Here is a 27,705-nt window from a genome sequence, read left to right as displayed (position 1 = left end):
TCCGTAGTGGAATACTACACGTGCACTCCGGGTAACGCTAAATGAGTTAGAACGAAAAGGCGGCCTGACCAGATATTGGTTTTCCTGGCTACAGAGATGCAGACAAATTAAGAGAGACAGACAAATCTTTCCGAATGTAAATTACATGTTGAATCTATTCGTTGTGGCTACCCAGTACGAAAGACGGTGTGTAACTAGGGACGATATTAATTTTTTGCAGGATAAATAAACTGTCTTAAGACTGAGTGAATGGTACTATCGTTAAGCATACATCTCTACATACTTGTGCTTAGGAAGCAGTACGTAGATTGGTTTAGACACACGGCAAAACTCAATAACCAGCTAATTATTTCATGTCGCCACCCTTTTCACCGATCTGATTGGCATTATAAGTGAGTGAACTGTCATTATTAAGATGAAAATGAAATAAATAAGGGAAGTTTTAAAAGTAGTCGTTGGTAGAAAATGTAAATGGTTACTCTAATGTGGTATAAAAAGACGCTTGTCAGCGAAGTGTTAAAATTCGATGGTACTTAAGTACTGCGAGTTTGCCAATACATGAGCAAAGCTTTTGGTAGTCCTCTCAGGACGTACGCGAGCGCTATAAATAGGCGAATGTCGGCAGTTTTGCAATCTGACGGTACGTCTGCGTACAGTCGCTATTACGCACGCCCTCCACAAGTGCAGGCTGGTAAGTCCGAATGGGCGGACTCAGATGGTGGTGGAATCTGTTAGCGAAGCGTGCTGGCTTTATTGAACTATAAATCGTGTCTCGCATGTTTGTGAGCAGAGTACAGCGAGAGGCGGCGGTGTGGACAGGGAGGGCAGCTGCAGAGTGTCGGATGGACGCGATCAGGAGCGCATCTCGTGCCTAAGTGAGGGCACTAGACTGCCCCAAAGTACACAGTCTGTGGCAAGCAGGCCATTGTGCGCATGATTAGGATGCATGTTGTTCCTGTAGTGTGTTGTAGGTTGTAGGGTACTGTTTCCAGCCCGCTTCACGGAAACTTTGGCAGCCTGGAAAATACACTGTGCAGACATGGAGACCGAACAAGGCTGTAGGTAGTTACACTCACGTACAAAACTGTGTGACACGACGCAGTGGTAGTATTTAAGTTAAAATTTTCAGCCGGTTATCTTACTCTATGAGACTGAAATTTTTTTAAAGGTATAGCTGATTTCAAATATACATCGATTGGCCGGCATTTCCTCAAACTCAAAATTTTATTCCTACGAGCTCTTGTGTTGTAGGCCGATACTAACCGCAATCAAACAAGTACAATGGCACGAAACCTGAGGTGGAAAGCTCCTCTCACATCTCTTTGGCCCGCATCTCGTGGTCGTTAGGTAGCGTTCTCGCTTCCCACGCCCGGGTTCCCGGGTTCGATTCCCGGCGGGGTCAGGGAGTTTCTCTGCCTCGTGATGGCTGGGTGTTGTGTGATGTCCTTAGGTTAGTTAGGTTTGAGTAGTTCTAAGTTCTAGGGGACTGATGACCATAGAAGTTAAGTCCCATAGTGCTCAGAGCCATTTGAGCCAGCCAAACTTTTAATGTATTTTGAAAAATAGGTATGTTGAAAATTGTCAGTTATGGAGAGGTACCATACCACATAAATCAGACGATACTAATAGATAAATGTTCTGGAAATAAACACATTTGTTTACGTAACTTAAAATGTAAGTGATTCTTGTTCTGCAAATGAACTACCAGAACAAAGTACAGCCTCTAGCAGCGGCTACTAGAGCTATTACGCCACAGTCTGCGTCGTTCAGTGACCATGACCTTGATGCAGTGCTTATGTAAAGAGACCAGGCAGCTTGTCCGAGCCACGGTGTGCCTGAGGCTACTTCTGGTGCCAGAACGTTCCACGATCTCATTTTTTTTCTTATTTAGCTCAAGATTAAAACGTGCTTAGGCTGGTTACATCACGTGTACACGTAGTTTCTAGTCACACTGATTTCGTTCAAAGTAGGCCAAATTGTCACGCAATAGTTGCTACAGCCTAACATTAATTGCCAAGGCGGGTACCTAATATTTGTAAGTTTTTCGATAAATTTCGCTAATGGAGTGAAAGGTTATGTTGATTTCGTACACCCTTCATAAATTTTTGCATTTATGACGAACTTCTTTAACATCTTTACTAAATATATATATGTTTATCACGTGCCAAAGCTAGGGACCGAATACTGTTCGGCATTTTATTTTATTTCCTTACTCAGTTATTGGCCCCATCAGCTTCATTCCCTTTCATATTCCAAGTCCTTGTTTTGTCTCCTGAATGAAATGGGTACATTTCGGCTAAGTTGTGCGCTAGACCCAGTTCCTCTTACTGTTTCTTAGGCTTATTTTTGATGACCAAATATTCTCTTCATCTGTGGTTCGTCACATGTGTATTATGTTGTTTATTTATGTTGCGTGAGTGAAATGAAGGTGTAATAATGAAGCTGAAGATATAATGGCGAGTACTTCGGGAAGGGTGGGTAGGAGGAGTGGGGGGGGGGGGGGGGGGGGGAGAGATAAACACAAAGATGAATCAACAGAGAATGCAAATTAGGTGAAGAAGGGGGATTGTATTCGCAAAAAAGATGTAGATGATGTTGGGAGGAAGCAGAGCTGTAAAGGAGGGCAGTGTAGGAGATAGAGAGTGAGAGAAAATGAAAGGCTTGTTTGTAAGCAAAAGGCATATAGGTGATTTTTTTCAATGGTTTTGTGTAATGTCTGGTTTCTAATATCTGGTCATTAAGTAGCTGTCTGCTGTGTGGTAGTTCTTTGTGTATGTGGAAATCTTGAAAAGTGATGTCTGCTTGAAAAATGTCTTCTTGAAAAATGATGTACGTCAGTTTTTACTTATCCTTACCATGCTCATATCATTTTGTGCTGTACTTGGCCTATGATATTCCTGTATGTAGTCTGCAATCGTTGAATAGTTTGTGCTGTAGTTCCTGATTTGCTCTGATTTGCTATTTATATCTTGTGTCAAATATCCTACGGGCCACACCAACACAGATTTTTTCTCAGGCTTTGCAACCCATGTGGAAGATACCAAACTGTTGGTATTTGTCTGTCTTTGGTTTTAGTTCTCGTAAGTGTTTCTGTATTGTATTATTCGTGTGTGAGCTATGATTGTATCCTGTCTCTTGAATATATTACCGATTTTGTATATGACTTTATTGTGATATGTCACCGTACGGCATTTTCTAGTGATTGTACTGCTTTTATGTGTTGCTTTGGTTTGGTTTGGTTTGCTTGTTTCGTCGTTTGTGTCCTTATCTTACTATTGAATCTACCTGCTAACATTTCTTTGTACCCGTTTTAATACTGTATGCTTTATGGTAGCTAACACTTTTTGGTAACCAAAATGTCTTGGTGAATCTTATCGAATCTGTTTAGCATGTATCTGAAACTGAACACCCCATTGCTAATGACAGTTTACTTATCTTACGAGTAAATGAACTTCCTGTCAAAGACAGTTAATTATACGACACTGTGAAACTTAAATAACTGACAAGTGCCGATCTTGCCGTCGGATGAAATGGAGGCAATGTAGCATAAAGAATTTGCCATAAGCTTCGGCCCTTGTATCCCTGATATAGCAATAGCACAGGGTGTGGCCATACTTCATAAAATTCATGTAAAGTTAAAAGTTTGTTGCTTGTTGTAAAGGGTAAGTGTCCTGAAATGACAGTGAGGAATCCGTCCACGTCGGGGTTTAGAAGCTGTGGTAATTGTTCTTCTGTGTGATACTACGCTTGGATCGTTTGATTTATAGTATTTTTTTTGCATAGAAGGTGAGTAAACGCTTCCTTTACAATCACTTTAAAAGATTTGTGGGTATAAAGCTCTACGTTTTTATGAGCAGCGCTCGGAATGCTATAACCGTTGGTAAGATGACATACCATTAATGGGGGTAATATAACGTAGATATGTCATTTTACACACACCTTTCGTTTCTGTTTATGCTAATACACATGTAGTTTATTATTATTATTATTTATAATGGTTGGAAATTGTAGGAGGTTCAGTAATAAACAGTTATGGGGTTCAGAGAGCATGTAGAAGGCTATTAATGCTGTTAAGAACAAGGAAATGAGCTGGCAGCATACCTCAAAAACATTAGGTGTTCCTGAACGAACCTTAAGATGGAAGGTACGAGACACCAATAAGCAAGATGTAGGAGTTGATAAAGGTTTACGTCGGTTCCAGCAAACACTTCAAACAGAGCAAGGAATCGAGCTATTACAGCAAATTTAAGATTGTAGAGCCATGTACAAACATCAAAAAACGTTTTGCATCACCTCGGTTCCGACAGTTCCGGAATCTTTACAGAAAACTGGAATAGAGATGAACGTAAACATCACCTCCACCCTTTTTATTGCTTATAAAAACCACACATTGTTATTGCATGTTGTACCACCAAACAGTGAGACCTTCAGAGGTCGTGGTCCAGATTACTGTACACATCGGTACCTCTAATACCCAGTAGCACGTCCTCTCGCCTTGATGCATGTCTGTATTTGTCGTTGCATACTATCCACAAGTTCAGCAAGGCACTGTTGGTCCAGATTGTCCCATTCCGCAACGGCGATTCGGCGTAGGTCCACCAGAGTGGTTGGAGGGTCACGTCGTCCATAAACAGCCCTTTTCAATCTATTCCTGCCATGTTCGATAGGGTTCATGTCTCGAATACATGCTGGCCACTTTAGTCGAGCGATGTCGTTATCCTGAAGGGGGGCCTATCTGTACAGCGCAGCATGGTGTCGTAGATGCAAAGATGGACCTCGACGTGGACGTCGGGAACGATGGCATTCACGTATCGTACAGCCGTTGCGGCGTCTTCCATGACCACTAGCGGCGTACGTCGGTCCCACATAATGGCACCCCAAAACAGTAGGGAACCTCCACTTTGTTGCACCCGCTGGAGAGTGTGTCTAAGGCGTTCAGCCTGACCGTGTTGCCTCCAAACACGTCTCCAACGATTGTCAGGTTGAAGGCATGTGCGACACTCATCGGTGAAGAGAACGTGATGCCAATCCTGAGCTCTCCATTCGGCATGTTGTAGGGCCCATCTGTAACGCGCTGCATGGTGTCGTAGTATCAAAGATGGACCTCGCCATGGACGTCGGGAGTGAAGTTGTGCATCATGAATCCTACTGCGCACTGTTTGATTCGTAACACGACGTCCTGTGGCTGCACGAAAAGCATTATTCAACATGGTGGCGTTGCTGTCGGGTTACCTCCGAGCCATAATCCGTAGGTAGCCGTCATCCACTGCAGTAGTAGACCTTGGGCGGCCTGAGCGAGGCATTTCATCGACAGTCTCTGTCTGTCTCTCTCTCTCTCCTCCATGTCCCAACAACATCGCTTTGGTTCACTCCAGATGCCTAGACACATCCCCTGTTGAGAGCCCATCCTGGCACAAAGTAACAATGCTGACGCGATCAAACTGCGGAATTGACCGTCTAGGCTTGGTTGAGCTACAGACAACACTAGCCGTGTACCTCTTTGCTAGTGGAATAACTGGAACCGGCTGAGGGACCCTCTCCGTCTAATAGACGCTGCTCATGCGTGCTTGTTTACATCTTTCGGTGGGTTTAGTGACATGTCTGAACAGTCATAGGGACTGTCTCTGATACAGTCAACATCTATCTTCAGGAGATCTGGGAACCGGGGTGTTGCAAAACTTTTTTTCGTGTGTGTGTTTGGACTTATATTGAGTTAAATGAGGAAAATGGCGTTCAGGTTTGAAAGTGACAATCGATTCAGCAAGCAGACATTGATGGCAGGTAAATATCTTTTTAATTTAATCAAAAAAAGAATAAGCACTTATGAGTCTACCTAAAAGTCGAAAACCACACTTTTGTAATATTTATATGTAATGGTCGGGAATAAAAGTGAATTTCTATAGAAGACAGATCTCATTTTACCCGATTCTCATGACATGGCATTATGTAAGTTTTCTAATAACACACAGTAATAAGCATATGAGGTGTATCATAGTTTTCTATCGTGAATCAATGTTAAGTTTTACAAAAAATAAATGTTATAATTCAAGAACTGTGTCCACTGTACAATTTTTCTATTACGGTCTGCCGTTTTAGGACATCTCCTACCGCTCTATGGAATGGAGAGCTCCTCGAAGGGCCGGAAACACTTCGCGTAGAAACAAACAAGACTTCGTTACCGGCGTCTGAAGTCGGGCCTCTCCCTTCTTCCCTGCTCTCTTTTTAAGGGTGAAGCTTTTTTTCTTTGCAACTTTCCTGTTTTATTTTCTCTTTTGTGCTGAATGTAAGCAGGCGATATTTCTCGAGAAACGACAGCAATCATGAGTTCCTCTGTTTCTTGGAGTGTGCCTCGTATTGCTTCTAGCGTTTACCTTGTCGAGGCGCAGTGAGCTAAGTTTCCCAAGAGGGAAAGAAAACGGAATGATAAATGAACATGAAGTGGTATGAATGAAGAAGACATTTCTTGATCTGGTTCAGAGAAACTACGAACTTCCGACATTAGCACGGTCATATAGACAGTATAACTGTGTTTTTCCTGATTCGAGGAAAAGCGAAGTTGGATAATATATTTATAGAATATTAAAGGCCCAATTATTACACTAAAATTTTTATTGACAAAAAGTATTAGATAATAATTGAGCAACGTAACCAGATCGTTAGATATATGGGACGCCGTCCATGCCGTGAAGGTAATTACAGCATGCAACAATGAGTATGAATCACCACTTCGTCTGACGTTCATAGAATCTGAGAAACTTGTTGACTCAGTGTGTCAGTAATAGTCATTTAGAAACCACCCGTTAGATTTATCCTATGCGTTTAGCCTTAATAACATAAAATTATATTCTGTATCTTTCAGTACACTTCATCAAAACAGTCGGCAACTTAGAATGGAAAGAGACTCGAGTAAGCAGATGACATATCATCAAAAAAAAAAATTCCCAGCGTCTCTAGAAGAATTTTTCAGTTCCTTTACCTCTCAAAGAAGACTTAAGGCGGAGGGAATCTTTCAATCATCCGGCAGTGTTCCGTTGCAGTAACTTCATATCAATTTCAAATTCTGTGCCACAGTGAGACTGTGAATGCAACGGCTTGTTTTTTCTAAATTCAAGAAAATGTTTCCTGTACACAGGGTGATTTTTTCCACCGTGTACAAACTCTAGGGATTGATCGATGAGAGGATACGGAACAAACAAGGTCTTACAAATCTTATATCCGGATGTGCATGGTTTCCATGCTGGAGCTACTTACTCAATCATACTTTATTACAAATACTGCGGTCTATTACGCGATGTACCATGCAGCCACAGTTACAGTATTCATGGTTTCCTCCTTGAGGGTGGTTCTGTTCCTCATCGTCATTCGCTAGCGCCCTCTCCTGCCATAGTAATTGGTAACTTTGTGTTCGTTTCACTTCCCTTACTAACTCACCTGGTAGTGGATGTGATACAGCGTTGTACACAATGGTTCGTATTCGAATCGAGAGCTTGCCGACGTGTTGTCTACTTACGGAAAGTTAAATGATGGCAACGGGCAGGAGGCAGCTAGGTTGTATCAGGAGACCTACCCAACAACCACAGCATTTAATATTTGCAACAGTGTCGTGCCCTTTGTCTGAGACATGGTACAATGGCATGTGCGGCTGGAAGTCACGATCTTACCAACCACACTTACCCTTCCTCCCCTACACTCTACTCCATATACAAAAACTTTTGCCGTCGCAAGTTACAAGGTTCATTGATTCAGTGGTGGCATGATGTGTTTGGGGAAATAATTCTGTTTCTCACGAGCGCTTTGTCGCTCACTGACACAATGATTTTCCCATCTAATTTTCTTTTCTTTTCTTTTCTCGAAAATTGATACCAACACCTTAGCCTCTTTCTGGGCTCAACGTTTCATTTGTTATAGAGACACGTTGACTCGGCTTTTGAGGCTGGAAAATGGGAAACATAGGTGCACAAAACAGAAACCAGACATCGTCGCTGCGGTCCCGATATCAGTTGATAGCCTATGTGTAGAGTAACATTATGAAACAATGTGTCTATAGTGTGTTCTGTGACTGGCAGTGATAAATAAATGAACAATGTGGCACTAGCCTTTTACATTATTAAATAACTTATTTTTAAAACAGTATCGTACCCTAGGGACAAACTGAAAGAGGTAGGAATGTATTAACAGACTGGCCTTGTGTTCGGGAGGAAGGAGACTCCACTCTCCCGTCAGCCATCCTGATTTAGCTTTTCTGTGGTTTCCCTAAATTACTTCAGGCAAATGAAGGGATGGCTTCTAATACAAAAACACGCCAGACTCCCTGATGTGTGTGTGCTGTGTATATTATTGTGTTGTTCTTAAGTTGTAATAAGAAACCATGTCCAACACCGTTGTAAAAGTGATCTATGGATGAATAAAAATACTACCATTTATGTCAAACGGGAATTTCCTTTACAGTGAGTACGGGTCGTAAGTACACTATACGTCATGAGTATTTCATTGACGTTACTCTGTATTCTCATTAAGAAATACACTTTCACTTGCAGTAAGCTCCCATTTATTTGTTTGAGATATATTGTCTTAGAATTAAAAATTGTTCCCATCCTCTGGTTCTGACCAAAATTTTCGTGAGGTTGTAAGGAAAATGTTGCAGCTGGATATCGCCCCTCAAGTGTAACAAATTGGTCTCTTTCCAATCCACTACTAGTGCGCCTGGCATTTATCCGAAAAGTCCGTGGTCCTACAGTGGGTCACTACTCGAAAATGCACGTGCCTGATTGAGCTTCTTGACGAAGTTATGGTTATGAGCTGCAGAAAACATTATAGTAGCGGATAATGTGGCGGCAATGGGGTACTCAATTTGCCTTCATGGAGGTGATCCACACACATACTGTAAAAACTGTGTGTGGACCACTGCCACTGCCACATTATCCCCTACGATAGTGTTTTCTTAAACTCATAACCACAACTTCGTCAAGAAGCTCAATCAGGCACGTGCATTAGTTTTTGACTTGATTCTAGACCATTTCGTGTCAAATATACTAATCTTGAATAATGACCATCTGATTTATATGGCACATATTGCCGGATGTTAGAGATTAGATATAGACTTGTTCATAAGTTATAATGACGATGTTGGCTTTATATTAATAATCCCACTCCCAAGTTCTTTTTAGGTGATTAAACTTCATGCTTATGCACAAAATTTTTTCTAGATAGGCCATACCTTGTAAGCACATGATGTGTTCCTCATATCATGACCAATGAATAGTGCGGGATTAGCCGAGCGGTCCAAGGCGCTGCAGTCATGGACTGTGCGGCTGGTCCCGGCGGAGGTCAGAGTCCTTCCTCGGGCGTGGGTGTGTGTGTGTTTGTCCTTAGGATAATATGGGTTAAGTAGTGTGTAAGTTTAGGGACTGATGAACTTTGCAGTTAATCCCATAAGATTTCACACACACTTGAACTTGTTTTTTTTGACCAATGAATACGTCATATATGTTAAGACAGTCGATCTAAGCACGTTCTGTACAGGTTAGCATATATGCCCTTTTCCTTAGCTATACCTTTTATTTCCCTTTACTAGTAAATTCAAGGTCAGGAGTTAAGTTGACGTCTTGTCCCAACAAGTAACTATCATACAGTTTATGCGCAGGCGCAAGGTATTGTGTCCGCCTAAGCGGGCCTCATGACGCTACGGTCAGTTCCAGTCCAGCGCTCGAGGATGCCGCATCGCTCTCGCAAAGTAGGACCGAGGCAGTGCCAGATAAGTTTTACAAAAAAAAATGGCTCTGAGCACTATGGGACTTAACTTCTAAGGTCATTAGTCCGCTAGAACTTGGAACTACTTTAACCTAACTAAACTAAGGACACCACACACATCCATGCCCGAGGCAGGATTCGAACCTGCGACCGTAGCGGTCGCGCGGTTCCAGACAGCAGCGCCTAGAACCGCTCGGCCACCCCGGCCGCCTAAGTTTTACATTCTGACGATAACTTATGGTTTTAGCCTGACGATGTCCACTATGGACAAACGATAGATACTGTTATTCTGAAGAAGGTTTGGTTATTCCGACTGAAACCTAGGTAAATTTCTAGGTAAACCGTGCAACTGAGGCCGTTTACTATTAAAATTAAAATTAATATCGCACGAATGTTTGGTACGAAGTCTCATTTGTAGATCGACAGCATTTTCCTATTATTCTACCAAACCGAAGTCTACCACCTGTTTTACTCAAGGCAAAGGCTATGTGATCGTTCCAATTCACGTTCCTGCGAAGTGTCACACCCAGGTTTTTGTACGAGTTTACCGATTCTAACTGTGGCTCTTTGATCTTGTAGACATAGGATAATACGGTTTTGTTTTGTGAAGTGCACAGTATCACTTTTCCGCAAATTTAAAGCAATCTGTGCACCACTTTGAAATCTTATAAAGATGTGACTTAACAGCCCTGCAGCTCCATCAGACAGTACTTCATTGTAGATAAGTCCATCATCTGCGAAGAGTCTGACGTTACGTACTATTTGGTAAGATAGTCTGGCACAGTTCCACCTCCCACACCGCCCACCTACCCTTTCTCCGCCTTATGCAGTCGAGTGACCTTCAGTTGCCTACCGCAGAAAAAGGACGTATCTTAAGACGCAGGCAGCCGCCAGAAACTCCTCGCCCTGCCGCAGAAGTGGACAGGAAATGGTAGGAGTTATCTGGAGCCGTATTGTGGACCCATTCGTGCGGAAGAAGGGTTAGGGGTGGGGGTGAGGGTGGGGGTGGTCGGGAAGGATCGCGGCAGGAAACGGAAGCCGCGTGACGTCGGCTGTGACGTCTGAAGCGTGGTCACTGTCTGGAAGGGAGTGAGGTGGACGTCGGGCCGGGCGGAGCTGTCCGCAGACGGCGCTGCCGCTATCAACGCGTCCCACTCGCAGCCCTCCCACGGCACTCGCCCTACTCGCCCAATTTACGACCACCCTTCGCCCCTTTAGTCCTTGATACCATAGGCTATGAAATGTCACTCTAACGCTGCAAGCATCAATGGTCTTATAAGTATATTGACGAGCCGCCGGGAGTGGCCGAGCGGTTCTAGGCGCTACAGTCTGGAACCGCGCGACCGCTACGGTCGCAGGTTTGAATCCTGCCTCGGGCATGGATGTGTGTGATGTCCGTACGTTAGTTAGGTTTAAGTAGTTCTAAGTTCTAGGGGACTGACGACCTCAGAAGTTAAGTCTCATAGTGCTCAGAGCCGTTTCAACCGTATTGACGCCATTTTTCCGTTGAATCTAACACAACCGGACGAAAGAGACTGTCTTCGATTCAACGCTCACGAATTTCAAACGCCCTGAGATAAGTGTCGGACCTCTTCCATGCCAACCATTATAGACTACGAAAATATAGTTCATGCGAAACGTCACTCACGTTTTCCTCACATGACGTACTGAAAACCATAATTCAAGTAATGCTGTTGTTGTATTTCTTGAATTCGGGAAAACATTTGACACAATAGCATACTAACGCTTATTAACGATAGCACGAATTCAGAAGCGGTTCCCCCTCCCCTCCTTGCCAGCCCCACCTTCCGAAATATAACTTGCTGTCACCCCAATGTTTAAAGTAGAGCAACTTAAGTATAAAAAATAATTGTACTAGAATAAATATACAAGCAACAGGAGTTAAAAGATAAAACTTAAAATTAGAATAATATCAACAAATCAGTATTAATAAATGTTGTTTTAATATAATAATTACAAATTGTTTCATGAATATAAAATAAATAAAATATTTTAATACAACAATAATTTGTTTGCTCAGTGAATATCGCTTTAGCATATCGTTCAAGAAACTGCTAATCGAAAAGATATGTCTGCTTTGAAAAACCAAAGAATTTGATAAGTACATCTGTCACGCAATTCATTTAAGAAAGGGAATAGCAACAAACACTCACACTTTTGAGAACATCATAATTTTGACAACATAAAATCGAAGTGTACACTAACAATATTATCAGCATTTTGTTAAGCACTAGTCGGGAAATCTTTTTTTCTTTTTTTTCTTTTCCTTTCTGTCCTGTCTTACTGCCATCGATTTGCTGATTCTGCTTGTGAGCGCACATATTTTGGATCTGTTGTCGATAGCAGATACTGTTCAGAAGCATCAGGCCTTCCCTGGTCTGCCTCTTCTCATATGTTGTTGTTGTGGTCTTCAGTCCCGAGACTGGTATGATGCAGCTCTCCATGCTACTCTATCCTGTGCAAGCTTCTTCATATCCCAGTACTTACTGCAACCTACATCCTTCTGAACCTGCTTAGTGTATTCAACTGTTGGTCTCCCTCTACGATTTTTACCCTCCACGCTGCCCTCCAATGCTAAATTTGTGATCCCCTGGTGCCTCAGAACGTGTCCTACCAACCGGTCCCTTCTTCTTGTCAAGTCGTGCCACAAACTCCTTTTCTCCCCAATTCTATTCAATACCTCCTCATTAGTTATGTGATCTACCCATCAAATCTTCAGCATTCTTCTGTAGCACCACATTTCGGAAGCTTCTATTGTCTTCTTGCCCAAACTATTTATCGTCCATGTTTCACTTCCATACATGGCTACACCCCATACAAATACTTTCAGAAATGGCTTCCTGACACTTAAATCAATACTCGATGTTAACAAAGAGAGATTCTTCAGAAACGCTTTTCTTGCCATTGCCAGTCTACATTTTATATCCTCTCTACTTCGACCATCATCAGTTATTTTGCTCCCCAAATTGCAAAACTCCTTTACTACTTTAAGTGTCTCATTTCCTAATCTAATTCGTCAGCGTCACCCGACTTAATTCGACTACATTCCATTATCCTCATTTGGCTTTTGTTGATGTTCATCTTATATCCTCCTTTCAAGACACTGTCCATTCCGTTCTCATACAATTTATATGAAAATCCAATTAATACACGGTCCAGCAACATTAATAAGACCACCGTCTATGTTCGACGTCAACGTGCAGTAACCACCCAGAGACGGCCGGTGGCAGCACTAGCAGTGGAGGGTTTATAAAGGGTGTCGTGGGAGCGTGGGGGAGTAACTGAGGAAAACAGTGGAGTCATTGTTGTAATTCGGAAGCAGAGCGTTTTATCTGATGTACAAAAAATGGCTTTCGGGCCAACAGTGCAAGCGTTTCCAAAACGGCTAAGTGTGTCAACTGTTGGATCTGCCGTGGTTATAGTGTACTGCTCATGGAAAAATAGCACTGACCAAAACTGTCGCTGAGGCAGCCGTGGTACACCACAGACCGCAGATGAAAGGCATGAACGACGCCTGTGGATACGTGTAAGGGTAAATAGACGGGCGACCGCCAAGATGAATCAAGGGGCTATCAACGGTTTCCTCAACGACCGTTCATAGGAAGTTGCTGCTTGGGCCACCGCAGCAGGCGCCTGGTTGATGCACCCATTGCTGACTGCTGTTCATCGGCGACGAAGGCAGAAATGTACACCCCAATACCGCAACTGGACGTCTATTGGTGGCCTTCCCAGGTGAGTCGCGTTTTGTGCTCCATCAGACGGACGGCATTTTGCGTGTACGCCCCTGCAGCAATCGCCAGGAGGACCCAGACTAGAGGATGGAGCGTTATGATCTGGGAAATGTTTTCGTGCAATTCTCTGGGTGATATCCTCATTCTCGAAGGCACGATGGATCAACAGAATCATGCTCTATCTTTTGCGATCGCGTCCACTCCTACACACTTTCCTCGGAACAATGCCATCTATCAGCAGGACAACGCAACGAGTCACACAGCTCGCAGTGCACGTGAGTGATTCGCTGGGCACCAGGATGCGCTTACCGTACTCTCTGGTCACCAAACCCAATGAGAGTCTCTGGGACCACTCCGATAGGGCTGGCTGCGCCATGGATCCTCAGCCGTAAATCGTAGCACAGCTGGCACTAAGAGTCCGCACGGCTCCACATCCTTACAGGCTTTTGAAAGATGATACCATTAATGAGAGTGGACAGTGTAATAAGACATATCATGTTCATATGGATCGAAACATACTCCGACTAAATGAGACAGTAATAAATGTGGCCGGCCGCTATGGCCTAGCGGTTCCAGACGCTTCAGTCGGAACCGCGCTGCTGCTACGGTCGCAGGTTCGTATCCTGCCTCTGGCATGGCTGTGTGTGATGTCTTTAGGTTAGTTAGGTTCAAGTAGTTCTAAGTCCAGAGGAATGATGACCTCAGATGTTAAGTCCCATAGTGCTTAGAGCCATTTGTACCTTGTGAATAAAGGTGACTGATGGTCGAATGATCTTTTTCTTCTCTAATTAGCAATATGCACTAACATAGAGGAAGTATTTAGCTTGGTGCAACAGTGAGAGCAGAACGCGAATAGCGGGCCGGAATATCTCCCGGCACGAGACGCACAGTGGGGTAGGCTCACGGCTCGAGGAAGTGTCGACAAAGGGCAGAAACCAAAGGCCGTGCCAGACAGCTCACGTATGGCACCCAGAGAATGTATTCCTGTGCGGCTGCGGTGGCTTGGGTCAGCTGTAAGCAGCCAAATAACAGAAAAAGCAGACTCGACCCCAATCAAAATGGACAGCAGCGAATCATCCCTTCATAGGAGCGAGCATGTTTACTGTCCGGCTCTTCTGCGAAAACACGGTTTGTCATTTGAGCTTCATTGTACGTTCTGCGAATTCGCAGAAGACGGGAGTAGGCGGACCCATTTCTACTGGTATCCATCTTTAGTCCTGGTCTGAAAGCAAGTAAAATATTCCGACGGACTTTCCTGTGTGTTGTTTTCACCACCAGACGTAGAGGCAACAATCAGGCTCCACGACTGTAGGATGGGAAGTACTTCGCCACCCACAGATAAAAAGAAACGTCCTGGAAAACTTCTGAAAAATGAAGCATCGTTTTACAGTATTTTTTCATGCGAAATGACCGGGCATTGGCCGACCAGAAAAAGCCCGATCATGACGGAAGTCCAAGGCCAAACGTTCTTAGTACAAAGCACGCTGGCAAATACCGGATTGTAAGCCGTGTTTTTTACAATCCATGATGAGAGAAAAACTACTAACTAACGAAAATATAGAATTCTCGCAGCGCCCACCTACGTCAGCAGTTATCATATCAGCTGATGAATAAGATCGTACAGCAGCTTTGGCGTATTAGGTCGCTACAAACAGGGCTTTCCTAGACTCATTCTTGTAGGCTCACTGTGGCTGATTTGACAGGCCTAGTGCTTTGCTTTCGAACATACCATCACTGTATTCACATGGCTTCATTGCCTTAATGAATCTGTTAACGTATGGTTTATTACTGTTGTATATACCATCATCAGATAGCCTTCCCAAATCCTCAGCGTTCTTTCTCTTGTAATCTGACTCGCGTATCAGTTGAATGTTCTTAAATTGTGTGTAATTAAATATTGCGGTGTTTTCCGTTAATGTGTGCACAGACTTATAATAAAACTGTGATTTACCTGGGCCATGAATTTAATTTCGTAGTTACTAGATCACTCTCATGAGTATAAACAATATAAAAATTATGGAAATGCTGGTACTTTGAAGTCAATTCTAGGTCCATTTTACTATAAAACTGCCTTAAAATTAATCCTGTTTGATAACTTCATTAGGCATTTGGATTTTAAGGAGCTATCTGCCTGTCAGTAGGTCCAGTTGGTGCCGAAGTGTCACGGCCACACTCGGCCTTTCTCATTGTGAGCTTGTGGATGGGCGCCTATACCTGATTAGAATGTTAGCTGTGACAGCGTAATCCTATCCATGTTACAGGAACCCCACACAGGCAACTGGAAAGTATTCTGTATGAAATGTGTCTTGTAAGTTCAGGAATGTCCATTTTCGAGAGTTTTAGTTTCGATGCCGCTTTATTCGCCGGAAGTTATCTGCAAAGTTCCGAAATAGTTTCATGTTAAAACATAAATGCTTCTATTAATACTCTTGTGCAGGATAGCCCGTGACTTCCATAAACTTACCCCACCCCTACCCCACGTTACCCGCCGCCCCCTATTTGGATCCGATCCTGGATACGATAATGTGGGTTGTCGAACGAATTTGTGACTGTGTCAATGTTTTCTTGGCAGCGACGACGCAGCATCTAGCTTGTCCCAGGGAAGTGTGTTAGGACCCCTGTTATTCATGTTGAGTATTAATTACTAGTGGACCAACTTACTAGCAACCTCAGATTTTCGCACATACTGCTTCTACCTATAATCAGTATTCACTGATAAAATCTGCACAAATATTCAATCAGGTATCGATAAAATTTCAAAGTGCTAAAAAAAATGATAACTTGCTGCAATTGTTCACGAATATAAAACTGTGCACTTGTGAGAAACCTAGTATGATATGACTAAAATATCAGTGAATTAAAATTTGTATCAGATAGTGCACACAAATACCTGAAAGCAACAGTTTGCAGGTATGTGAAATTGGTGACAAGTCGAGGGTAAAGCAGGTGGCAGATTTCGGTTCGTTTTTAGGATACCGGTAAAATTCAGTCTAGAAATGAGATTGGTTGCAAAAGAATCCTGCGGAGGATCCTAGAAAATTGCTCAAGCGTTTGGAAACCATACCAAATTGGAGTACCTTGACATGTTTGGTATATGTAAAGAAGAGAAGCACGAATGGTCACAGGTTTGTTTAATCCATCAGAGAGCATCAAGGACATGCCGAAAAAGGTGCACTGACAGACGCTTGAAGACAGACGCAAACTATCCTGTGAAAGGTGCGAGATAACATCCCTGAGATGTTCGGGCTCACATGCAGTTCCTCTTCGTCGAAATGTCTTGGCTCAAACTCGTCTAGGGGTTGAACCACTCATGTCACATTACACGCCCTAAATTAGACACTTGTGACCCTTTGGTTAAATTGTCTGGCTGATGGCAAGTTTGCGAAATACAAAGTTAACATAACATATAATAACTGTAATAATAATATCGGAAGCTAAATTTACGACCCATAAATGATGTAGGACACACAGTTGCGAATTGGTTAGAATAATTTTTACTCAGAAAGCAAACTAATAGCGAAAGTGGTCGTGTATAGAGTTACTGTTACACTCGAGCGCATATCCATTTGACATAGTTTGATCATTCAAAATCTCATCGCGAATTGCAAGCTCAATACTCCACCTCATTATCTACGTGAGAAGTTAGAGTTCACACCAGGCACGTGGCTGCTCACTGCTCAGAAATTAAGTCCACTGACACCACACAACGCGGAATTTTCTAAGTTGTACCATTTTCTTGCTACCTAAAGGACGACCGTCCGCTTTCGCGTCTCCACCAGCACTGTCCCTCTCCCCGGTCCCGGCTGCGTTTCCCGCGCGCCGAATATCCTCGTTCAACTGACTAGGGCAGTTCCCTTTCCTGTAGCCGTCCATCTGACTGGCTACAGCCTATTCTACATTATTTTACATTTTAACATATTTAAATAATCGAAGGTTGACCACTTTCACACTCTAAATAAAGTAACAATAATATCCATTACACAATAGACTTTTACTTCTTTTACATTAAACCAGTACAATTTCCTTCTTAACTTTAAATGTCACGGCCAATAGCCTAGCACAAATGTGCTTTCTGATAAATGAATAAAGAACAAAGTAAGTATTATGCACTAAACTTTACAACAAATAATCTATTACCTAGTGATTCAATAAGGTGTCATACTGTCATCGTTCATTGTGTTTTGTGTGGAGGAAATGATGGTCTGATGCTAACTTAAAATAGTGATAATTTAAATTTACTAAATCTTTTAAACAAAGTTACCGAGTTGATATTAAGAACATTTGTCAATTTAATGATGCGCGTGCGGCTGGTTCCGGTTGAGGTTCGAGTACTCCCTCGGGCATGGGTGTGTGTGTGTGTGTTTGTCCTTAGAATAATTTAGATTAAGTAGTGTGTAAGCTTAGGGATTGATGACCTTAGCAGTTAAGTCCCATAAGATTTCACGCACATTTGAACATTTGAATGATGCGCTTCTATTTGAAATGTCGATTGTTAACATCGACCGAAACGTTGAGATTTTAGCATTCAGGTCTTTGTTACAAAACTTGTTAATTTCATTTTAGCAGTAAATCCTAAACTATTATAGATATGATCAATATTCAAGTTTTATTGAAATCAGCACGAAAATTTATGAAGGATTGTAGATTAAAATTATTGTGACTTAATTCCCTGCATTACTACAGAGTTAAATAGTTTCCATAAATATTTCCCTTTACAGTCGATCTTAGGCCCGCCATATTTAACACTGCTACGTCTCCTCAGCCATAAAGGGCTTCTAATGGGTTTCCCTATGACGTAGGTTTTCGTCTCACTCGCACACTACAGCGCTTAGGCCTCAGTCAGCGAAATAGACTGTTTTCCCACCTCGTGGCTAAGATGTTCATTTCACAATTCCTGAAGGCTGACCCTTTCGGCCATATACTTAAATGAGAGCGAAATGCTCGTCAACCCACCAAGGCTACTTACAAAGTTTTAGAACTATCTCTGTGGACTCTAGGAATATATCACACCCTCTTACTAATCGATACTGTACGGCCCGTGAAGATTACACTAACTATAGCGTACACGCAAGTACTTAAGCAATCTTGTTCCTTCGCTACATATGAGAACGTAACCCCAAATAAGCTATACTCTAGGAGTATACCACAGCCTGTTACTAATCAATACTGTAGGGCCCGTGAAGATTACACTAATTGTAGTGTACACGCAAGTACTTAAGCAATCATTGTTTCCTCACTACATATGAGAACGTAACCCCTAATAAACTATACTGTGGAAAATACACTCTCCCACGCGCTTCACACTGGACTGATGCATACATAATTAAACATGTTGAAATCTAGCTCTTATGTTAGTATAAGATACAATGCAGCAAAATATATATTTCCTACAAGTTAAATGCCCATCGCGCTAATATTTTTTCCTTTTTAATCTATCCTACTTCGTGATTTCTTCCAGATCGTTAAATTATCTGCTACAGTCAACACTTTTATGTTTATATATTCTAATCTCCAGTATTGCGTAATGTACTGTCACTTCAAATATTCTGTGCCAGGTTTTCGACTAACCTGTCCTTTTTTTCAGCTTCTGTATACACTGCTCTTTCTACAAATACCTCTCCAGGTCCTACTGTCAATTGAAAGAAGTTTCATAAAAAAAAGTGCACCTACTGGAAACACCAGATTCTCATCACTCTGCCTGATCCAGTAGGAATGTTGTAAAGAACCTGCTGCTTTACTCATAAATATATGTTTGTTTTAATTTTAGAATTCCTCGTTGTACACTCTAAGACAAAGGAAAAAAAACAAATAAATAAAAAATAAAGACGCATCACGAAGGAACCATCCGAACGGGACGATGTAAATGTACAGACAAACCGATGATTACAATTTCAGAAAAATTAGATAATTTTTTCAAGATAAAGACCTTCACAAACTGAGCAAGGCAGTAACGCTTTAGTCCATCTATGGCCCCTATCCAAGCACTTACTCGGTTTTACATTGGTTTATGGAGATGTTGGATGTCCATTAGAGAGGTATCGTACCAATTCTGTGAAAGTGGCGCTTTAGATTGTCAAAATCCCAAGCTGGTTGGAGGGTTCTCCAACTAACGCTCCAAAGTATACAGTTTGGGAGAGATACGGCGACCTTGCTGGCCAAGGTAAAGTTTGGCAAGCACGAAACTCGGTAGAAACTCTCGCCAGCATTATATTGCTGACGTGCCATTGAGGACAACAAAATGAGGTATAGAATATCGTCGACCTACCACCGTGCAGAAAGGGTGCTGCATATGACAACCAAAGGGGTCCTGCTACGAAAAGACATGGCACACCAGATCATCACTCCTGGCTGCCTGGCCATATAGTGGGCGACAGTCAGGATGGTACCCCATCGCTATCTGTAGCGTCTCCAGACACTCCTCCGCTGGTCATCGGAGGTCAGTTCAAAGCAGGACTCATCACTGAGACAGATTTCCTTCAGTAAATGAGATTCTAGGCCTAATATGTCTATGGAGAAGCGCTGTACGTCACTGGGATACCAACATGACTGGCCCCCGTTGTAGCACCCGACAACCTGGACTATGGGCTGGAGTGGCACTTATTTTCGTAACAAGACCCCTTTGGTTGTCATACGTAGCAACCTTACAGCACAGCGGTACGTTGATGGTATTGGGCTTACATTTCAGCAAGATAATGCCCACCCGCACGTCCTGAGAGTTTCTACTGCTTATCTTCGTGCTTGTCAAGTCCGCTCCCCAGTTTGGAGCATTATGAGCAGTCCTGTCAATCGGCTCGGGAATTGACGACTTAAGGGTGTCGGACAAAATATGGTACGATATCCCTTATGAGGACATACCATAACCCTGTCAATCAATGCCAAGTCAAGTAACTGGTTGCATAAGATCCAGAGGCAGACCAACACGTTATTGTCTTTCTCAATTTGTGATGCTCTTTCTCTTGAATAAATCATCCAATTTTTCTGAAATAGCAATCATTTATTTTTCTGTACATGTACCGATTTCCGTCCCATTCGGGTAATTCCTTCGTTGTGAGTAGTTTTTTTTCTTTTTTCTTATTAATTAGAGCATATTAGTCGGTGCCTCGCTGTTACAGTATGCAGAGCGCCGAGTGCGCCACTGAATGAATTCCACGACAATTTCACTGCCATGTTGCCAGTTATAAGAACTGTAAAGCTAGATTGAAATTCTGAGACATAAGAGTATATGTCTTTGTAAATGGCATTTTAGGTAAAAGATACCTTGTGTAACATACACAGCACAAAGTGTACCGCAGTTTTATGATGCGATCGTAATACTATTTGATTTGAAAGACTTCACATAACCTTGCAGAGTTAAAGTACTTTTAACTATCTTGAGAGAAATTAATTTATCTTTTGTAATGATATTCTGTCTAATACCTAGAGTCGATCACGTACGTTAATTCTGTTTCTATCTCACCAGTAAGATGATGTTTGAACAATAGTCATAATAGTCCAAGTCACAGAAATCACCAAATCCATTCCTTCACTTGCGAAAAAGTCTCAATAACGCTTAAACATGTCAAGCTTGCGGAAGCTCCATTGTATGGCAATATCTATCCTGAATCCCTACTAAACTGTGATAAATAAACAGAAGTCAGGGTGGCTCATTTCTTCACAAACGATATGCAGACCGGTAATGCACCACACGAATTTAAGCGCTAGAGGATAATCGTTATATTAAAACATGGACAGACTAGAGGTAATGGAAAGAAGGATTATTAGAAAACTAATGGGTGCAATAAAAACTGCAGATAGTGGGAAAATAAGAAGTAATGAGGGGATCTACAAAAATATAGAGAAAATATCTGAAGTAATGGCCAAACGCAGATTATCCTTTTTCGGACACCTCTACCCAATGGATGGAAACAGACTAACAAAACAAATATTTCTATATTTCTGGGAGAAGAAATCGACAGTAGCATGGATTACAGAAGTAAGGAAAGATCTAGAAAGAAACATCAAAGAATCAGAAATAGAGTAAAGAAACTGTTTTAAAAATGAAATACTAAATTTGGAAGGCTTTCAAAGCAGAAGAAATAAAAATTCATTCGGGAACAACTTGGACAGAAGAAAGGAAGAGACTTCATGGGAGAAAATGAGGGAATACTGGAAAAATAGGAAACAACAAAAAAAGAAGAACGAAGTTGTTAACGTGATCCTAGTTGGTCAATACGATTGTAACAAAAAAAAAAATGCGAAAGCAACTGAATGCCCTAAGCCCTACAGACGAATTGTTTTTTCTACCTGTGACCTACAAGCTACTAGCACAGCTTAACCGTATTAGACCGTTATAAAATTACTTGAAGCATTCCTAGTTGAACAAGTAGGATTCCATCCAAAACTAAGATGCGTACATCGAATTATGTCACTCACCAGTACCTGGAGGCAGAATTCCAAAGAAAACTTTGAACTGCAGCTACAGCTATCGACGCCATCGATGACCTATAATACAGTGTGGTTCAAATGGCTCTGAGCACTATGGGACTTAACATCTATGGTCATCAGTCCCCTAGAACTTAGAACTCTTAAACCTAACTAACCTAAGGACATCACACAACACCCAGGCATCACGAGGCAGAGAATATCCCTGACCCCACTGGGAATCGAACCCGGGCGCGGGAAGCGAGAACGCTACAGCACGACCACGAGCTGCGGACAATACAGTGTGGAATGAGGCATTACATACAAACTTTTTCGCATAATTCTTTGCAATCCAGCCGCTCGAGTGACTGACACTATTCCAAGTACTCATGGGATCCGATCCCAGGTTCCAAAGAAAACTAAAGAACGCCCTACCACAAGGATCAGTTTTTCCTCCAGATCTCTTCACCTTGACCGTTGCAGATAAATCATAAATAAAAACAAGAAATTTTGGCTACGCCGACGACCAGATTTTTGCATCGAGTTGTAGCTCTGTTGAACAGTAATAAGAATTCCTAATGGAGTGGGAAAGGATTTTCGCAAATTGGGCACTCCAAACAAAACTCACCAAAACGTAGGTTCCCGCTTCCAGCGAAGTAATGGAAATCGCCGGAAGAAAATTCAACATACAGTTTGAAAATCTATACTTACAACAAACGTGGCGGTGACTCCATAGAACTCTGACACTCAGTAAGCATCTAAAGAAAACAGCCGAAAAATTGTTGGTACAAGCTGAGGAGCATCGGCACCACCCTGAGTTCTTGACTGAGTGTTGTCTTCTCAGTCCTGAATATTATGTACCGGTTTAGTTGAACCGTCCACAGGCAAAAAAAAAAGAAAAGAAAGGATAGTTTCAGCTAAATAACACCATGAGAAAATTAGCTATTACGCAGTCGTTACCAGTATGAAGCCACATTCTACCGCTCAACTACGGTACGTAAATGCTCTCACGAACTAGTATAGAAAGATTGTTGACAATGAAAATCAACTAATCTATCGAAATATAGATGATCCAAACCATAACCGATTCCACTATAGAAAACCACTTTCAAAAACAGCAAAGATCGCTGCTTGAGATGAGTTCAAACTTACTAACGCATAGGCTGAAGAACTGAATGCACAATAAAATAATGACCACAAAACCTCCTGCGTTCTGATCTGTCAAGGAAAACATGGTGAATGCTAAATTTAATTAGAATTCAATATGAATGACAGATGTACACACTTTTTACACAAGTTGAATAAGCAACCAGTACAGCATACGACTGCGGAGAACCACAGAGCAAGAAACACATCACAGAAAATGGTTCAAATGGCTCTGAGCACTATGGGACTTAACATCTATGGTCATCAGTCCCCTAGAACTTAGAACTACTTAAACCTAACTAACCTAAGGACAGCACACAACACCCAGCCATCACGAGGCAGAGAAAATCCCTGACCCCGCCGGGAATCGAACCCGGGAACCCGGGCGTGGGAAGCGAGAACGCTACCGCACGACCACGAGATGCGGGCACATCACAGAAGACTGTCCCAAAAGATCATGCGATGGTAGACCAGAAGACTTGATGCTGGCGACTCCAAAGTCTATAGATTGCGCAAATACCTTAGATATTTGTAAGGTTTTATATTATTTTCAAATTCCATGTATCTTTTTAGTATATGCGGCAAAAAAATTGGCTCTCGAATAAAATTAAATCAATTGTTATCAGTTTCAGTAACTCTCCAAAAAACGTACAGCTTAAGGAAAATCTTGTTTCATATGTGGAAAGATGAGCACATTTTAAAGTCAAAAAATTTCAGATAACTTGTTTCAAAAATGGTTCAAATGGCTCTGAGCACTATGGGACTTAACTTTTGAGGTCATCAGTCCCCTAGAACTTAGAACTACTTAAACCTAACTAACCTAAGGACATCAAACACATCCATGCCCAAGGCAGGATTCGAAGCTGCGACCGTAGCGGTCACGCGGTTCCAGAGTGTAGCGCCTAGAACCGCATTGCCACATCGGCCGGCTAACTTGTTTCGTCCATGTTCAGAGTACTGCTCTTTCTATAAACAAAGAAAACTGAACAGGAAGATGCACAGCTGATGCCATTATCGGTGGTTTTGCACTCCCACTCATTTATCGCGGACGTAAAGCTCATTAATATACGCGACAATATCCAGAGATGATAAATTACCACTGCACGTGCCTCGCTCTGCAGGCTAATACGGAATTCCCGAATTTTGTGTCGCTGCAGTGAGATACCTCTGCATCGTGTTAGAGTTCAGCTTAAAATACAAGCCTCGTTTTTGCTGGGGAAGACAGCCATCACATGCAGTTGTGTATTGCTTCAAAAGCGAAAGCTGTGCGCCTGGCGCCTCCAATTCACTAACGGCGAAGCCTTTCACAGCGTATCGATGTGAACGAGCTCTCGAGATAGAATATTCATGACCATAAAAATAGGAATTAATGAAAATAAATGAAATGGAAACTTTAATCTAGCGACTCCAAAAACCCATTCCACTGCCTGTCATCCAGCTTACTAAGGAAAATCTTGAAACGAAGAGTGTAATTTCCGCTGTTTTAATCGTTTTAATTTCCAGTAAAGTGTATATGTTTCAACAGTCCCAACAAATTTAACATTTACGTGTTCGAGATATCGATACAGGCAATTTTAAACGACTATTGTACTGATACTTGAAGCGTGACAACTTTATAATTCTTCTACAGAGCATTTATGTGCCTACGCTACATGTTGTGTCTCTCATTAACTCAAAAAAGTACATAAAATCACTGTGTATTCGTTAAAATTTATACTAAGAGGAATGGATTCTTTCGTTTTAATTTGGACACATACTTTTTACAAAGTCAGTATCTAGGTTAATTGTAAAGGTGCCTTAATAAAAGGAGACGCTTGACAATCATTGTCCCTCCTTGGATTGGCGTAGATAACTATGCTTGAATTATGTAAACTTAGCGTAACTTTGGTGATGCTTGCAGATGAAAAACCGGAGGATGTGTACGTGGAAGCGTAGAACTTCTAAACTCTACAGCGTTATAGTAGGCGTATTTGCGGTTATATATCCTAGAGCGCCAAAGAAACTGGCATAGCCATGAGTATTCAAATACAGATATACGTAACGAGGCAGAACATGGCGCTGCGCTCGGCAACGCCTGTATAAGACAATAAGTATCTGGTGCAGTTGTTAAATCGGTTACTGATGTAGCAATGCCAAGTTATCAAGACTTAACTGAGCTTGAACGTGGTATTACAGTCGACGCACGAGCTATGAGACACAGCATCTCCGAGGTAACGATAAAGTGGGTATTTTCCGCACGATCAGTTCAGGAGTGTACCGTGAATATTAGGAATCCGGTAAAATATCAAATCTCCGACATCGCAGTGGCCGGGAAAAGATTCTGCCAGAACGTGACCAACGACGACTGAAAAGAGTCGTTCAACGTTACAGACGTGTAACCCCTTCGCAAATTACTGCAGGTTTCAATGCTCGGGCAACAACAAGTGTTAGCATGCGAACCATTCAACGAAACATCGTCGATATGGGCTTTCGGAGCCGAAGGTCCACTCGTGTACCCTTGATGACTGCTCGACGCAAAGCTTTACGCCTCGCCTGGGCTCGTCATCACTGATTTTGGACTGTTGATGACTGGAAACAAGTTACCTGGTCGGACGAGTCTCATTTCAGTTTGTATCGGTAGGATGGACGGCTGTGGAAACAAACTCATCAATCCGTGGACCTGCATATCAGCAGCTAGTGGAGGTTCTGTAATGTGTGGGGCGTGTGCATTTGTAGTGGTATGGGACCCCTGATACGTCTAGATACGACTCTGACAGGTGCCACGTACTTAAGCATCCTGTCTGATCACCTGCATCCATTCATGTCCATTGTTCATTCCGACGGACTTCGACAATTCCAGTTGGACAATGCGACACCCCACAAGTCCAAAATGGCTACAGAGTGGATCCAGGGACACTCTTCTGAGTTTAAACACTTCCGTTGGCCACCAAACTCACCAGACATAAACATCATTGAGCATATCTGTGATGCCTGTTCGGAACAGATCTTCACTCCCTCTCACTCTTACGGATTTGTGGACAGACCTGTAGGATTCATGGTGTTAATTCCCTCCAGCACGATTCACACATCAGTCGAGTCCATGGCACGTCGTGTTGAGGCACTTCTGCGTTCTCGCGAGGCTTCTACACAACATTAGGCAGCTGTACCAGTTTCTTTTGCTATTCAGTGTAGAAAACTACGGTTGGGTGGCATTTTAGAGCTAGACGGATTTACTGCTATCGCCTGTTGGCTCCACCTAGTTACCACATCTGCTGTACCAAGTATTGTGCCTGACAATTCGTAGGGAGTCTTTATGATATATTCACGTGCCTTACGATGTGCGCTGAAAATATTCCAAGGAGGGCCACAGGAAAAGATAGTAGAGAGATCTATACCGTACCGGATTTTTGTAGGAGCAGCTGAAACATCATCAGTTAAATATTGACAAAATAGGAGAAAAATGCCGTTTATCAAATCTTGTTCACATGTATGCAACGTAATGCGATATGCAGTTGTGGAAAAATTCGTTTCCTAGCGAGAAATTTGCAAATCAAAGGAAAACAATATTTCAACAAGGTCACTCTAGGTATGACATAACAAACAGGTAGCTGTTTCTCGTACGGGAAAAATTCAGCCGGTTCAAAAACTTATCATAGCTCCAGCTCTGGTTTAAATTAAGAGCAAAGTTTTGATGCGTTTAGAGACAGTATGAAGACCTATATCACACGTGAATTTCAGCCTTTTTAGGTGATATTTGTGAGAAACAGAGACACTAACGCGATTTTCTACCGCTGCAGAGAGCGGACCGCTGAAGCAAATGCCTGTAAACTTTTGCAACAGCCGAACTTTGGACTTTAAACTTTAGATGTCAGCTAATTTACGTCAGAGTAGGCACCGAAATGATGGACTCGTCAGAGGTAAGTGGGGAGGAATGAAAAACAGTGCGGAAAGAGCATTTTCTGGTTTGGGGTAGAAACTAGTTCAAACTGAAACTTCCTGGCAGATTAAAACTGTGTGCCCGAACGAGACTCGAACTCGGGACCTTTGCCTTACGCGGGCAAGTGCTCTACCATCTGAGCTACCAAAGCACGACTGCGCTCGGTCTCATAGCCTTACTTCTGCCAGTATCTCGTCTCCTACCTTCCAAACTTTACAGAAGCTCTCCTGCGAACCTTGCAGAACTAGCACTCCTAAAAGAAAGGATACTGCGGAGACATGGCTTAGCCACAGCCGGGGGGATGTTTCCAGAATGAGATTTGCACTCTGCAGCGGAGTGTGCGCTGATATGAAACTTCCTGGCAAATTAAAACTGTGTGCCCCGCCGAGACTCGAACTCGGGACCTTTGCCTTTCGCGGGCAAGTGCTCTACCAACTGTGTGAGGACGGGGCGCGAGTCTTGCTTGGGTAGCTCAGTTGGTAGAGCACTTGCCCGCGAAAAGCAAAGGTCCCGAGTTCGAGTGTCGGTCGGGCACACAGATTTAATCTGCCAGGAAGTTTCATATCAGCGCACACTCCGCTGCAGAGTGAAAATCTCATTCTAGTTCAAAACTGTTACGGCGAAAAGTCAAGCGCCGGCACGCCAGTCGGGAACGTTGGAACAGAGAGGGCTGTGAAGATGTCAGCCAATAGCACGCTGACCGACCCCTCTCTAGGACGACACCGCGACAGCACCGGCCTC

This window comes from Schistocerca serialis, chromosome 7, assembly GCF_023864345.2.
Source record: "Schistocerca serialis cubense isolate TAMUIC-IGC-003099 chromosome 7, iqSchSeri2.2, whole genome shotgun sequence".
Taxonomy (NCBI): domain Eukaryota; kingdom Metazoa; phylum Arthropoda; class Insecta; order Orthoptera; family Acrididae; genus Schistocerca; species Schistocerca serialis.
The sequence above is the reverse complement of the archived record's forward strand: the minus strand, read 5'-3'. Positions refer to the sequence as shown.